Raw genomic sequence first — 13808 nt, 5'->3', positions numbered from 1 at the left:
AAAAAGTGTTAAACAAATCACACTCTTCGCATTAGTTTAATCTGGAATGCTATTCCAACAGTCTTGAAGGAGTTCCCACACATGCTGAGCACTTGTTGCCTGCTTTTCCTTCATGATGTGGTTCAACTCATCCTAGACCATCTAAATTGGGTTGAGGTCAGGTGATTGTGGAGGCCAGGCCATCTGATGCCCCACTCCATTACCTTCCTTCTTTGTCAAATAGCCCTTACACAGCCTGGAGGTGTGTTGGGTCATTTTCCTGTTGAAAAACAAATGATAGTCCCACTAAGCACAAACCAGATGAGATGTCGTATCGCTGCAGAATACTGTGGTAACCATTCTGGTTAAGTGTGCCTTGAATTCTAAATAAATCACTGACAGTGTCACCAGCAAAGCACACCATCACACCTCCTCCTCCATGCTTCACGGTAGGAACCACACATGCGGAGATCATCCGTTCACCTACTCTGCATCTCACAAAGACACGGCGGTTGGAACCAAAAATATCAAATTTGGACTTATCAGACCAAAGGACATTTTTACATTTTTTTATTTTTTTTGTACATTTTAGTCATTTAGCAGACGCTCTTATCCAGAGCGACTTACAAATTGGTGCATTCACCTATAATATCCAGTGGAACAACCACTTTACAATAGTGCATCTAAATCTTTTAAGGGGGGGGGTTAGAAGGATTACTTTATCCTATCCCAGGTATTCCTTGAAGAGGTGGGGTTTCAGGTGTCTCCGGAAGGTGGTGATTGACTCCGCTGTCCTGGCGTCGTGAGGGAGCTTGTTCCACCATTGGGGTGCCAGAGCAGCGAACAGTTTTGACTGGGCTGAGCGGGAACTGTGCTTCCTCAGAGGTAGGGAGGCGAGCAGGCCAGAGGTGGATGAACGGAGTGCCCTTGTTTGGGTGTAGGGCCTGATCAGAGCCTGAAGGTACGGAGGTGCCGTTCCCCTCACAGCTCCGTAGGCAAGCACCATGGTCTTGTAGCGGATGCGAGCTTCGACTGGAAGCCAGTGGAGAGAGCGGAGGAGCGGGGTGACGTGAGAGAACTTGGGAAGGTTGAACACCAGACGGGCTGCGGCGTTCTGGATGAGTTGTAGGGGTTTAATGGCACAGGCAGGGAGCCCAGCCAACAGCGAGTTGCAATAATCCAGACGGGAGATGACAAGTGCCTGGATTAGGACCTGCGCCGCGTCCTGTGTGAGGCAGGGTCGTACTCTGCGAATGTTGTAGAGCATGAACCTACAGGATCGGGTCACCGCCTTGATGTTGGTGGAGAACGACAGGGTGTTGTCCAGGGTCACGCCAAGGCTCTTAGCACTCTGGGAGGAGGACACAAGGGAGTTGTCAACCGTGATGGCGAGATCATGGAACGGGCAGTCCTTCCCCGGGAGGAAGAGCAGCTCCGTCTTGCCGAGGTTCAGCTTGAGGTGGTGATCCGTCATCCACACTGATATGTCTGCCAGACATGCAGAGATGCGATTCGCCACCTGGTTGTCAGAAGGGGGAAAGGAGAAGATTAATTGTGTGTCATCTGCATAGCAATGATATGAGAGACCATGTGAGGATATGACAGAGCCAAGTGACTTGGTGTATAGCGAGAATAGGAGTGGGCCAAGAACAGAGCCCTGGGGGACACCAGTGGTGAGAGCACGTGGTGCGGAGACAGATTCTCGCCACGCCACCTGGTAGGAGCGACCTGTCAGGTAGGACGCAATCCAAGCGTGCGCGGTGCCGGAGATGCCCAGCTCGGAGAGGGTGGAGAGGAGGATCTGATGGTTCACGGTATCAAAGGCAGCAGATAGGTCTAGAAGGATGAGAGCAGAGGAGAGAGAGTTAGCTTTAGCAGTGCGGAGAGCCTCCGTGACACAGAGAAGAGCAGTCTCAGTTGAATGCCCAGTCTTGAAACCTGACTGATTAGGATCAAGAAGGTCATTCTGAGAGAGATAGCAAGAGAGCTGGCCAAGGACGGCGCGTTCAAGAGTTTTGGAGAGAAAGGAAAGAAGGGATACTGGTCTGTAGTTGTTGACATCGGAGGGATCGAGTGTAGGTTTTTTCAGAAGGGGTGCAACTCTCGCTCTCTTGAAGACGGAAGGGACGTAGCCAGCGGTCAAGGATGCGTTGATGAGCGAGGTGAGGTAGGGGAGAAGGTCTCCGGAAATGGTCTGGAGAAGAGAGGAGGGGATAGGGTCAAGTGGGCAGGTTGTTGGGCGGCCGGCCGTCACAAGACGCGAGATTTCATCTGGAGAGAGAGGGGAGAAAGAGGTCAAAGCACAGGGTAGGGCAGTGTGAGCAGGACCAGCAGTGTCGTTTGACTTAGCAAACGAGGATCGGATGTCGTCAACCTTCTTTTCAAAATGGTTGACGAAGTCATCCGCAGAGAGGGAGGAGGGGGGGGGAGGGGGAGGAGGATTCAGGAGGGAGGAGAAGGTAGCAAAGAGCTTCCTAGGGTTAGAGGCAGATGCTTGGAGTTTAGAGTGGTAGAAAGTGGCTTTAGCAGCAGAGACAGAAGAGGAAAATGTAGAGAGGAGGGAGTGAAAGGATGCCAGGTCCGCAGGGAGGCGAGTTTTCCTCCATTTCCGCTCGGCTGCCCGGAGCCCTGTTCTGTGAGCTCGCAGTGAGTCGTCGAGCCACGGAGCAGGAGGGGAGGACCGAGCCGGCCTGGAGGATAGGGGACAGAGGAAATCAAAGGATGCAGAGAGGGAGGAGAGGAGGGTTGAGGAGGCAGAATCAGGAGATAGGTTGGAGAAGGTTTGAGCAGAGGGAAGAGATGATAGGATGGAAGAGGAGAGAGTAGCGGGAGAGAGAGAGCGAAGGTTGGGACGGCGCAATACCATCCGAGTAGGGGGAGAGTGAGAAGTGTTGGATGAGAGCGAGAGGGAAAAGGATACAAGGTAGTGGTCGGAGACTTGGAGGGGAGTTGCAATGAGATTAGTGGAAGAACAGCATCTAGTAAAGATGAGGTCAAGCGTATTGCCTGCCTTGTGAGTAGGGGGGGAAGGTGAGAGGGTGAGGTCGAAAGAGGAGAGGAGTGGAAAGAAGGAGGCAGAGAGGAATGAGTCGAAGGTAGACGTGGGGAGGTTAAAGTCACCCAGAACTGTGAGAGGTGAGCCATCCTCAGGAAAGGAACTTATCAAGGCGTCAAGCTCATTGATGAACTCTCCAAGGGAACCTGGAGGGCGATAAATGATAAGGATGTTAAGCTTGAAAGGGCTGGTAACTGTGACAGCATGGAATTCAAATGAGGAGATAGACAGATGGGTCAGGGGAGAAAGAGAGAATGTCCACTTGGGAGAGATGAGGATTCCAGTGCCACCACCCCGCTGGCTCGATGCTCTAGGGGTATGCGAGAACATGTAGTCAGACGAGGAGAGAGCAGTAGGAGTAGCAGTGTTATCTGTGGTGATCCATGTTTCCGTCAGCGCCAGGAAGTCTAGGGACTGGAGGGTAGCATAGGCTGAGATGAACTCAGCCTTGTTGGCCGCAGACCGGCAGTTCCAGAGGCTGCCGGAGACCTGGAACTCCACGTGGGTCGTGCGCGCTGGGACCAGCAGGTTAGAGTGGCAGCGGCCACGCGGTGTGGAGCGTTTGTATGGCCTGTGCAGAGGAGAGAGAACAGGGATAGGCAGACACATAGTAGACAAGCTACAGAAGAGGCTACGCTAATGCAAATGAGATTGGAGTGACAAGTGGACTACACGTCTCGAATGTTCAGGAAGTTAAGCTTACGTTGCAAAAATGTTATTGACTAAAATGATACAGTACTGCTGGCTGGTGGAGTAGGCTAGCTAGCAGTGGCTGCGTTGTTGACTTTGAACGTGTAGCTGGCTAGGTAACCTCGGTAGTTTCAGTACTACACCTTGTCATGATACAAAGCAACTTTGTAGCTAGCTAGCTAACATAACACTAATCAAGACGTTCCTTGTAGTGTATTTAGTTTCAACAATGCTGCTCGTCGGTAATAGTTGGCTAGTTGGCTAGGTTAGGAAAAATGGCGTCGCGGGGGACGGAAATAGCTGGCTAGCTAACCTCGATGGCTGGCTAGCTAACAATTATCAATTAACAATTATCAAGCTATGACAAAGACAACTAGGTAGCTAGCTAGGTAACACTGCACTAGTCAAATCGTTCCGTTGTAAAGTATTAGTAACTACAGCGCTGCTAGTCGGTAACGGTTGGCTAGCTGGCAGTGGGTTAATGATGACTAGGTGTGTTGAGTAAGTCTGGCGCCGCGTCGCGGCTGGCTAGCACACCTCGATAATACTCAAACTCAAACTACACAATTATCTTAGATACAGAGACAGCAAAGACAACTATGTAGCTGGCTAACTAACACTAACGCCACACTAATCAAGTCGTTGCGTTGTAATGTAATAGTTTCTGCGGTGCTGCTAGTCGGTAGAAGTTGGCTAGCTAACAGTGATGACTAGCTAGCTAGCAGCTAGCAGTGTTGACTACGTTAGGAGGACGAAGATAGCTAGCCTCGATAATTACTCAGTTACTCTAAACTACACAATTATCTTTGATACAAAGACGGCTATGTAGCTAGCTAAGAAGAATTGCTCAGATCAAACAAATCAAGCCGTTGTAATGTAGCAAAGTGTAATATTACCTGTGGAGCGAAGCGTGGTGCGACTGCTCGCTCCAAACCGGAAGTCAGACAGATTTCCACCGGTCTAATGTCCATTGCTCATGTTTCTTGGCCCAAGCAAGTCACTTCTTCTTATTGGTGTTGAGATGTATCTGTTACTTGAACTCTGTGGATCATTTATTTAGGCTGCAATTTCTGAGGGTGGTAACTCTAATGAACGTATCCTCTGCAGCAGAGGTAACTCTGGGTTTTCCTTTCCCTTGGCGGTCCTCTCTTTGCTTATTTGAGCTGTTCTTGCCATAACATGGGCTTGGTCTTTTATCAAATAGGGCTATCTTCTGTATGCCATCCCTACCTTGTCACAACACAACTGATTTGGCTCAAACTAATTAAGAAGGAAAGAAATTTCACAAATGAACTTTTAACAAGGCACACCTGTTAATTGAAATGCATTTCAGGTGACTACCTCATGAAGCTGGTTGAGAGAATGCCAAGAGAGTGCAAAGCTGCCATCAAGGCAAAGGGTGGCTACTTTGTAGAATCTCAAATATAAAATACATATTTTTTTGTTTAACACTTTTGTGGTTACTACATGATTCCATATGCATTATTTCATATTTTTGATGTCTTCACTAGTATTCTGCAATGTAGAAAATAGTAAAAATAAAGAAAAACCCTGGAATGAGTAGGTGTGTCCAAACTTTTAACTGGTACTGTATGTCCTGTATACGTTAAATGGAATTGGTTGTATGAGTGTGATTATTCACGGAAATGGCTCATTTGAAAGTCCATTAGCAGGATTGTGAAAAGAGAAAGTGTTTATTTTAGCCAGATAACATCTCTGAGTCTTTTAATGTAATATGGACTGTCATTAGAGGCCAGGTACATGTAGAGTCAGTCAGGAGTCTGAGTTCCACAGTGTAGGACAGGTCAGTGGGGACAACACACCCAGTTCAGGTTCCATTTCATTATATACTTGAACTTTTTGATCGAGGCAACCACAAAGCACATTATCCCATTTTAAAAGGACAAATGGAAGATGCTATTTTTCCTCTGTCTGCCCTTTGCCAAGGTGAAGACGTATCCAAACAACAGAAAGGTATCCCTTGTCTTAGACATGGCATATCTGGCCCATCTCTAGGAGAAAATGACTCACTAGCTCTAAATCAAATCAAACGTTATTTATCACATGCGTCATAAACAATAGGTGTAGACTAACAGTGAAATGCTTACTTACAGGCTCCAACAACGCAGAGAGAAAAATAGAGCAATTATAGAAAGAATTATAACTCAAAGAATAAATACACAATGAGTAACGATAAGTTGGCTATATACACATGGTACCAGTACTGAGTCAATGTGCAGAGGTGCGAGCTAACTGAGGTAGATAAATACAGTATAGGTAGGGATAAAATAAATAGGCAACAGAATAGATAATAAACAGCAGCAGCAGTGTAGGTGGGTCAATGTTTTAGGGCCTTCCTCTGACATCGCCTGGTATAGAGGTCCTGGATGGCAGGGAGCTCAGCCCCAGTGATGTACTGGGCTGAACGCACTACCCTCTAGCACATCTGGATGCCTAGCAATTGCCAAACCAAGTGGTGATGCAGCCAGTCAAGATGCTCTCGATGGTGCAGCTGTAGAACCTTTTGAGGATCTGATGGCCCATGCCAAATCTTTTAAGCCTTGTGAGGGGAAAGAGGCATTGTTGTGACTTCTTCACGACTGTGTTGGTGTGTGTGGACCATGTTAATTCCTTAGTGATGTGGACACCGAGGATCTTGATGCTCTCGACCCGCTCCACTAGATGTGGATGGGGGGCGTACATGGCCCTCCGTTTCCTGTAGTACACGATCAGCTCCTTTGTCTTGCTGATGTTGAGGGAGACGTTGTTGTCCTGGCACCACACTGCCAGGTCGTGACCTTTTCCCTATAGGCTTTCTTACATGTGAACCTGCACATTTTATTTTCGCATGTGATTGATTTTCACATGTGAACTTGCAATTCCACATGTGAAAATGAGATTTTCATATGTGATTTTTTTTTAACATGTGGAACCGCAATTTACGTGAGGTGAAAATATGTTATTCCCCTCACATGTGAAAATGTGTCGCGATTTGACATGTGAAAGTGCAAATTTGTCATGTTTTTTTTGTAAATGTACTGCATTCATTTTTACTAAACAGTACGTTCTAAATAGTATGTAGTACGATTATTACACAGTATTTAGTGTTAGAAACTAGTAGGCAAGACAGATTTCTGACCCGGCCAATGTATGTCTGGTTCATGATGTTGAGCTGCAGACTGGGTGCCAAATATAGAGGTAGAATGTATGTGGATAGTACCTGTAAAAAGACAGGTGCAGGTGCAGCATTGGATTGGGGAGGTCTTTCTTGCATCGTTCGATTAGTAAAGTAAACTCTTAGAAAAGAAGGTGCCACCTTTTTGAACCATAAAGGGTTCTTCAATTGTCCACATAGGAGAACCCTCTGAAAATAACTGGAACCCTTTCAGTAATATGAGTTTCTACCTGGAACCCTTTCACCACGAAAAGGTTCTTAGTGTAACCTTTTTTTCACCACAAAAGGGTTCTACCTTGAACCAAAAAGGGTTCTCCCATAGGAAAAAATTAAGAAGCTTTTTTCCCCCTAAGAGTGTAGCTAAAGTCTTGTGATTCACAATGTCAAACATGCAATGTTGAAAGGCAATTCATACGGGTCTTTGACGGTGGTTATCATAGATGTGATTTCACAAGAATGTCAAGCGTAGACGGGATATAAGAATGTATCACTGACACAGTCTACACACTGCCATATTACTGCCATATTACTTCTGTCAATTATGCCATCATAAAGCCCTGCTCTATTGCATGCTGCTGCTTTCACTGCTGCTACTTATGAAACTGGATGATATCGCTGAGGAATGGTCATCAACATCATTGTCAATCATCATCATCATCATCACCATCATTATCATTTATATTGGTTACAGTAGAGGTGATGTGTATTTTGACACAGTGCCGATATGTTTGGCAAAACATCAGCAATGTGAAGTATGCATGTATCTAATGTGAACAAATTGACCGTGTGCAGTGAGTATACGGTTGGTGTGGAATGGAATAGCGTGGCATAGACTGAATTCACTTGGTAATTCTTTCTGAAAAAAGAAGAAAACAATACAAGGCAGAAAATGGAAGCGTGTCAATCATCTTTTCAGCTTCAGTGCTAATTCAGTTTCACCCTAAAGGACCTCTTTATCCACTGGGACTGAAGGAAGTCACATTCAAAGACAGTTTAAATGAGGAGCAATCAAATCCCACCCCAGGTGCAAGCCATTTACAGATTTCCTTTCTATTACAAGCTATGCCACAAACAGGATAAGGCAAATAAATGATTGATTATTGCAAGGAAATAAATGTATTACGTTGTATATGATTGGTGATGGTCATTTCAATTGACCTAGCCTATTTAGTTTCACTGAATGATGGAATGCTCAGTGTTTATGTGTAAACTGTCAGAATTATGCTTTACTCTAGGATGTGTCATAATGAGAGTATTTTCTTACATATGATGTTCCTCTAATTATTATGGTCCTTGAATTATGCTCATCAACATTTACATCTTTCAAAAGCATGAGCATTTTTTTGTCATTTGTATTATACAAATGCAGATTACTGATATACAGTACAGATATATATATTACAGTATACAGATTTTTCTCTCTAGACACAATTGCCAAAGTGCTCTTGTCACAACAAATATCTAATTGCGTAGTCAGTCATATTCTTCTCATAGAAAGTAGGGATCAGATCTAGTTTGACAGACTCTGTCCATGCTTATCTACCAGTCTGTCTGTGAGACAGCTACAGATGTAGGATCTTAATTTGATCACTCTTTTATTGCTCAGAATTTTCCTGCACAGCAGGAAATGCAAACTGGTAGTGTATTCAAGGTTTAAAAAGGCTTCTAAAGTTTGTAATTTCCTTGATTGCCCTAACAAAAAATCTATCAATCCCTACAAAAAAAATGTCCATGAATTATAATCCACAGAATAATTCACATTTCCTGTTGCTGCAGGATTATTTTCCTGCTGTAGCAAAGTGTCTCAAATTAAAATCCTACATCTGTAGCTAGTTTTAGTGTCTGGCATGACGAAGTACAAGAGGTTGATTATCTCAGTCACAGTTCATTAGTTTTAACCACCATGCCTGCCACACTTTGCAGATAGGAAAACAGCCCTGTCACATCGCCTCTGCTATGCCATTTCATGTGGCCGTATGGGGGGCCAGAAGCTCTGTGACCTGAATAGGCTCTTTTGTCAACTGTCTTTAGAGAAAAGAGGACTAGAACAAGTTAACAGAGTGGAAAATTATTTATAATTGTATGCCTATGGTCTTGTCCTGTGTCCTGCCCTTTTGTTGTATCTGTATGAAGAAATATGAATCAAATTTGCATGCATCCCAAATGGTCAAAAGTATTGCACTATGTAGGGAATATTTGGGATGTAGACTAAAGTCCTGTCCAGAACATTTAAACATCCATAATAACAGAGACTGACATGCATCTCATTTGGATCACTTCTAGTAATTGATGTAAAATCTAACTTTTAACTTTGAGGGCTAATTTCAAGTATCTCAAGTCATATATTATGCTGTATTTCTGAAGATACCCCTTTGGCTGTCAGGGCTTGAAAGCTGAACAAGCAGTGATGTTATGGGACTGTTTCATCGGTTCCTAGACCTAGATAGAACTCTCTCTTTCATCTGTATGAAGTGATGATATAAGGCAATAAAATGTATCTTGCTAACTTGACATTTGCAATCATGACACTAAGCAAATAAACATCACATTTTAATAAACTCTTATTAAAAGCTTTCTGCCAACCTATAGTAACCTCTGTCTATAAGCTTTTTTTCTATCAAATGTTTTGACTGAATCTCTCATTTAAGTTCTTAACCTTGTTTTTTTTTCATGAGCCAGAGGTTTAATATTTTTATCTAGAAAACTGCATAGCAATCAATATACCTCTCAAGTCCGAACCATGCATTTTGATACATTTACTCTGGAGTGCTTGATACTTTTCAACCAGATTGTACTTCATGCATTCATTGTTTTCTACCCTCCTAAACTATTTCTGGCTGAAAAATCAGTTTCACAAGAGGTAAAGATAACAATAAGAATAACACTTGTCTGAAGCATTCTCCATCACTTCAATGCGTGAACATAAATATGCCACAAGAGGCAAGTATAAGCAGCAGTGGTCTCATAGAAAGGCCCATCTTTGAAAATAAAATAATCATTGGGACTAAAATAACATAGGCTGCCTGGGGCCACTTAAATTCAAATCTCAGCCAAGGTGCACTTACAACTTTCAACTGATTTTTTTAACAACAAATTCTGTGTTACAATAAATATAGGGTTGAGTCAAACTATTATTGACTAAAGCTTTAAATACATAACTCTATTGTAAATGCAAGATTAACATTTTTTGTGTTTTTGTTTGTCAATGTCTGTGACCACCCAGATTGATGTTATTGAGTTGCATATATTGACTTGTACAGATAACAAAACTCCTGAAAATGAACAAAAAAATGTTTTAGAGGAATATAGCTTGGTTTATAGCTAGCGTTGACATTATTCCTGACATGTTGAGAAATCTCTCGGTATGACTAAACAGGGTAGTGATACCTTCTGATAGTTTGTCTAGCAGTCTTTCTGCTTGGTTCATGTTGAAATAAGCACTTACCCTAATGCTTTGAGTCATTCACTTCAGTTATATTTCAGTTATTATGCACCACTATCCGCTGAAATGCACTTTACTTTACAGCCTTTAAGCCTAATTGAGGAGAACATACTGCACTCAATTTTCTCCACATCACTCTGCATAGTCTGTTTTTGTGGCTCTGATAACATTTTGACACTGTACTTTTGTAGAGATGAGTGAGTGAATATTTGGAGCAGACAGACAGACACTTTGCCCTGGAGTACATAATAGGTTGTTAGGACACTCCTACTGAGAGGAACCACTAATTACATTTTCATGTCCAGATAGCTATTGTTTATAATAACAATTTGCATGGAGGACACCAGCACGGCCAAGGGGCTTGATTGTGATTTGATAGGCCTGTGAAAGGGACAGCATTCCCCAATATAAACTGAATTATGGTGAGATGAATATTAGTAATGCCTCTGGCTTAGGTGTGATTATAATAAATAAATGCGCAAAGTACCATATTGCGGTTGATTGTGACGGGTTATGCAATTGTAGTCATGTAGCAGATTAAACTACTGGGCTGGTGTGTTCACTGAGCCTTAGGTCATCTGTCTTGGGGTTGGAGTGTTGATTGAGCTGTTGCTCACTGATTGTCTGTTAGGTAGAGCTCAATTGTACGGCTAAGGGTCAAATGTTTCAGATGTCATCACACACATGTAGATGCATCACTGAAAATCTGTTGGAGTTTGAGTTGGACTTCTTTACAATGAGTTGCAGTTAGAATATCTGAACTACATTTAAACTTGATATCAAAGCCTTACTAAACAGTACTTACAGTGCTGTGAATTTTTTTTTGCCCCCTTCCTGATTCCTTATTTTTTTGCACATTTGTCACACTTAAATGTTTCAGATCATCAAACACATTTTAATATTACTCAAAGATAACCCAAGTAAACACAAAATGCAGTTTTTAAGTGATCATTTTATTTATTAAGGGAAAAAAGCTATCCGAACCTTCATGGCCCTATATTAAAAAGTAATTGCCCCCTAAACCTAATAACTGGTTGTGCCACCCTCAGCAGCAACAACTGCAATCAAGCGTTTGCGATAACTGGCAATGAGTCTTTCACATCGCTGTGGAGGAATTTTGGCCCACTCATGCAGAATTGTTTTAATTCAGCCACATTGGAGGGTTTTCGAGCGTGAATTAAGGTCACGCCACAGCATCTCAATCGGATTCAAGTCCGGACTTTGACTAGGCCACTCCAAAACCTTCATTTAGTTTTTTTTAAGCCATTCAGAGGTGGACTTGCTGGTGTGTTTTGGATCATTGTCCTGCTGCAGAACCCAAGTGCGCTTCAGCTTGAGGTCACGAACTGATAGCCGGACATTCTCCTTCAGGATTGTTTGGTAGAGAGCAGAATTCGTGGTTCCATCAATTACAGCAAGTCATCCAGGTCCTGAAGCAGCAAAGAAGCCCCAGACCATCACACTACCACCACCATATTTGACTGTTGGTATGATGTTCTTTGTCTGAAATGCTGTGTTACTTTTATGCCAGATGTAATGGGACACACACCTTCCCAAAAAGTTCAACTTTTGTCTCGTCAGTCCACAGAATATTTTCCCAAAAGTCTTGGGGATCATCAAGATGTTTTTTGCCAAAAGTGAGACGAGCCTTTATGTTCTTTTTGGTCAGCAGTGGTTTTTGCCTTGGAACTCTGCCATGGATGCCATTTTTGCCCAGTCTTTTACTTATGGTTGAGTCGTGAACACTGACCTTAACAAATTTGTCACATAGGGCCATGAAGGTTCGGATAGCATTTTTCCCTTAATAAATAAAATTATCACTTAAAAACTGCATTTTGGGTTATCTTTGTGTAATATAAAAATGTGTTTGATGATCTGAAACATTTAAGTGTGACAAATGTGCAAAAAAATAAGAAATCAGGAAGGGGCAAATACTTTTTCACAGCACTGTATGTAGTTAGAAGACTATAATGACAAAGCCATCACAAGAAAGGCAGTATTATTTGTCTGCCATCAATGTCAACTAGATGTAATAAAAACAATTGAAATGACTACAGTACATGAATGTGAATTGTCATCAGGGAGAGGTCAAATTTTTACAACAAATCCTACATGTTGAGTTGGCATCTTTCTCCACCTCTAGGTGTAGTGTATGTTGTTTAATTGCTAGAGGAGGTGGATGCTGAGTAACTGTCAGAACTCTGTGTTTCTGATTAGAACATACCTGTAGGAGCTGACATCAAATTAATGCTTCATCTTCGAGAAATGAAATGTCCTTTTAAACTTGCTGTGATGCTGTGGGAAGTTTTGGGAAGTAGCTACATTAAGAATTTGGTGATAGTTCAGTTCTTAAAGGCCCAGTGCAAGCAAAAACTAGATTTTAAATATATATATATATATATATATTTCCTTTCCACACTCAGATTGGAATAATACTGTGAAAATCATGATAATGCCCATTCAGTGTAAGAGCTGTTTGAAACGACTGCCTGGAATTTCCGCCTGTTTTGGTGAGATGGAGTTTTGGCCTGCCTAGTGACTTCACCAGGTGGTAAATGAGTTAATAGACCAATAAGAAAGAGAGTTCCAAACCTCTCTGCTTGTTTTCAGTTTTCCCATCCCCACTCAGACCACTCCCAAAAAGCCCTAGAAACTGTCTTGCTTGAGCAATTGCTCTTTGCTAAGAAGGTATCTTTGTTTTCAATTGAAAATTGTCAAAAATAAACAATCACAGTAAGGTACTTTATCGTTACCCAGAAATGATTAAATATTGAGATAAAAATGGCTGCATTGGACCTTTAAGTGAGGTAGCTCTAGATTTTAGACTTGAGGTAACTTTAGGTCAAATAAATTAACATAATGAAGGCAGCAAATAAGACTGATCTGAGACAAAAAATGAAAATAGAAAGATTATAGTATAGCTGGGTTGATAAATGTATTCTACTATTCACTGTATAAACTCCCAGGGGCAACAAATGTAGTAGTGAGGTAGTGTGGATACTTAGACTGACTGTAAAACCTGGAGTGTGAAAACTACAAACATCAGGAGATTAAATATATCAAACATTCACAACTATGCAAATCATTTTAAGGACTTTAAATCATTGTCGTGACAGATAATTACCTTTAATTATCACAAACATGACACATTAGCCGGGATTTTGGCAGTGTTGTCTGGACATTGCCTGCCTACAAATTCATGTTACCAAGGTGACAGAACCAGTTTTAGTTTCTCCAGTCATCATGTAACATTTAGTTGGATCATTAACAGTCGACTGCAAATCTGAAGAAATATGTTCCTTTAACTCATTGTATAAATGTAAGTGTCAAAACAAACTTTTTCTTGTAACAGGTGACTATATTGTCAGTGATGTTTTACTAATTCGGGAATGTGTTCTTTCACAAGACTCAATTGTCCAGTTGAAATGTAGGTATACTTGGACCGGGAAGGTTATTACATGGAAATA

At 42.3% G+C, this 13808-nt stretch overlaps 1 protein-coding gene across 1 annotated transcript in view; it reads left to right on the top strand.

Moving 5' to 3' along the window:
• Window positions 1–13808, top strand: part of LOC106604930 (5-hydroxytryptamine receptor 4) — a 162207-nt gene that overhangs the window by 64208 nt on the left and 84191 nt on the right. The window lies entirely within an intron of this gene.

The sequence above is a fragment of the Salmo salar genome, chromosome 05, assembly GCF_965601325.2.
Source record: "Salmo salar chromosome 05, fSalSal1, whole genome shotgun sequence".
Taxonomy (NCBI): domain Eukaryota; kingdom Metazoa; phylum Chordata; class Actinopteri; order Salmoniformes; family Salmonidae; genus Salmo; species Salmo salar.
This window is presented reverse-complemented; position numbering and strand designations above follow the sequence as displayed.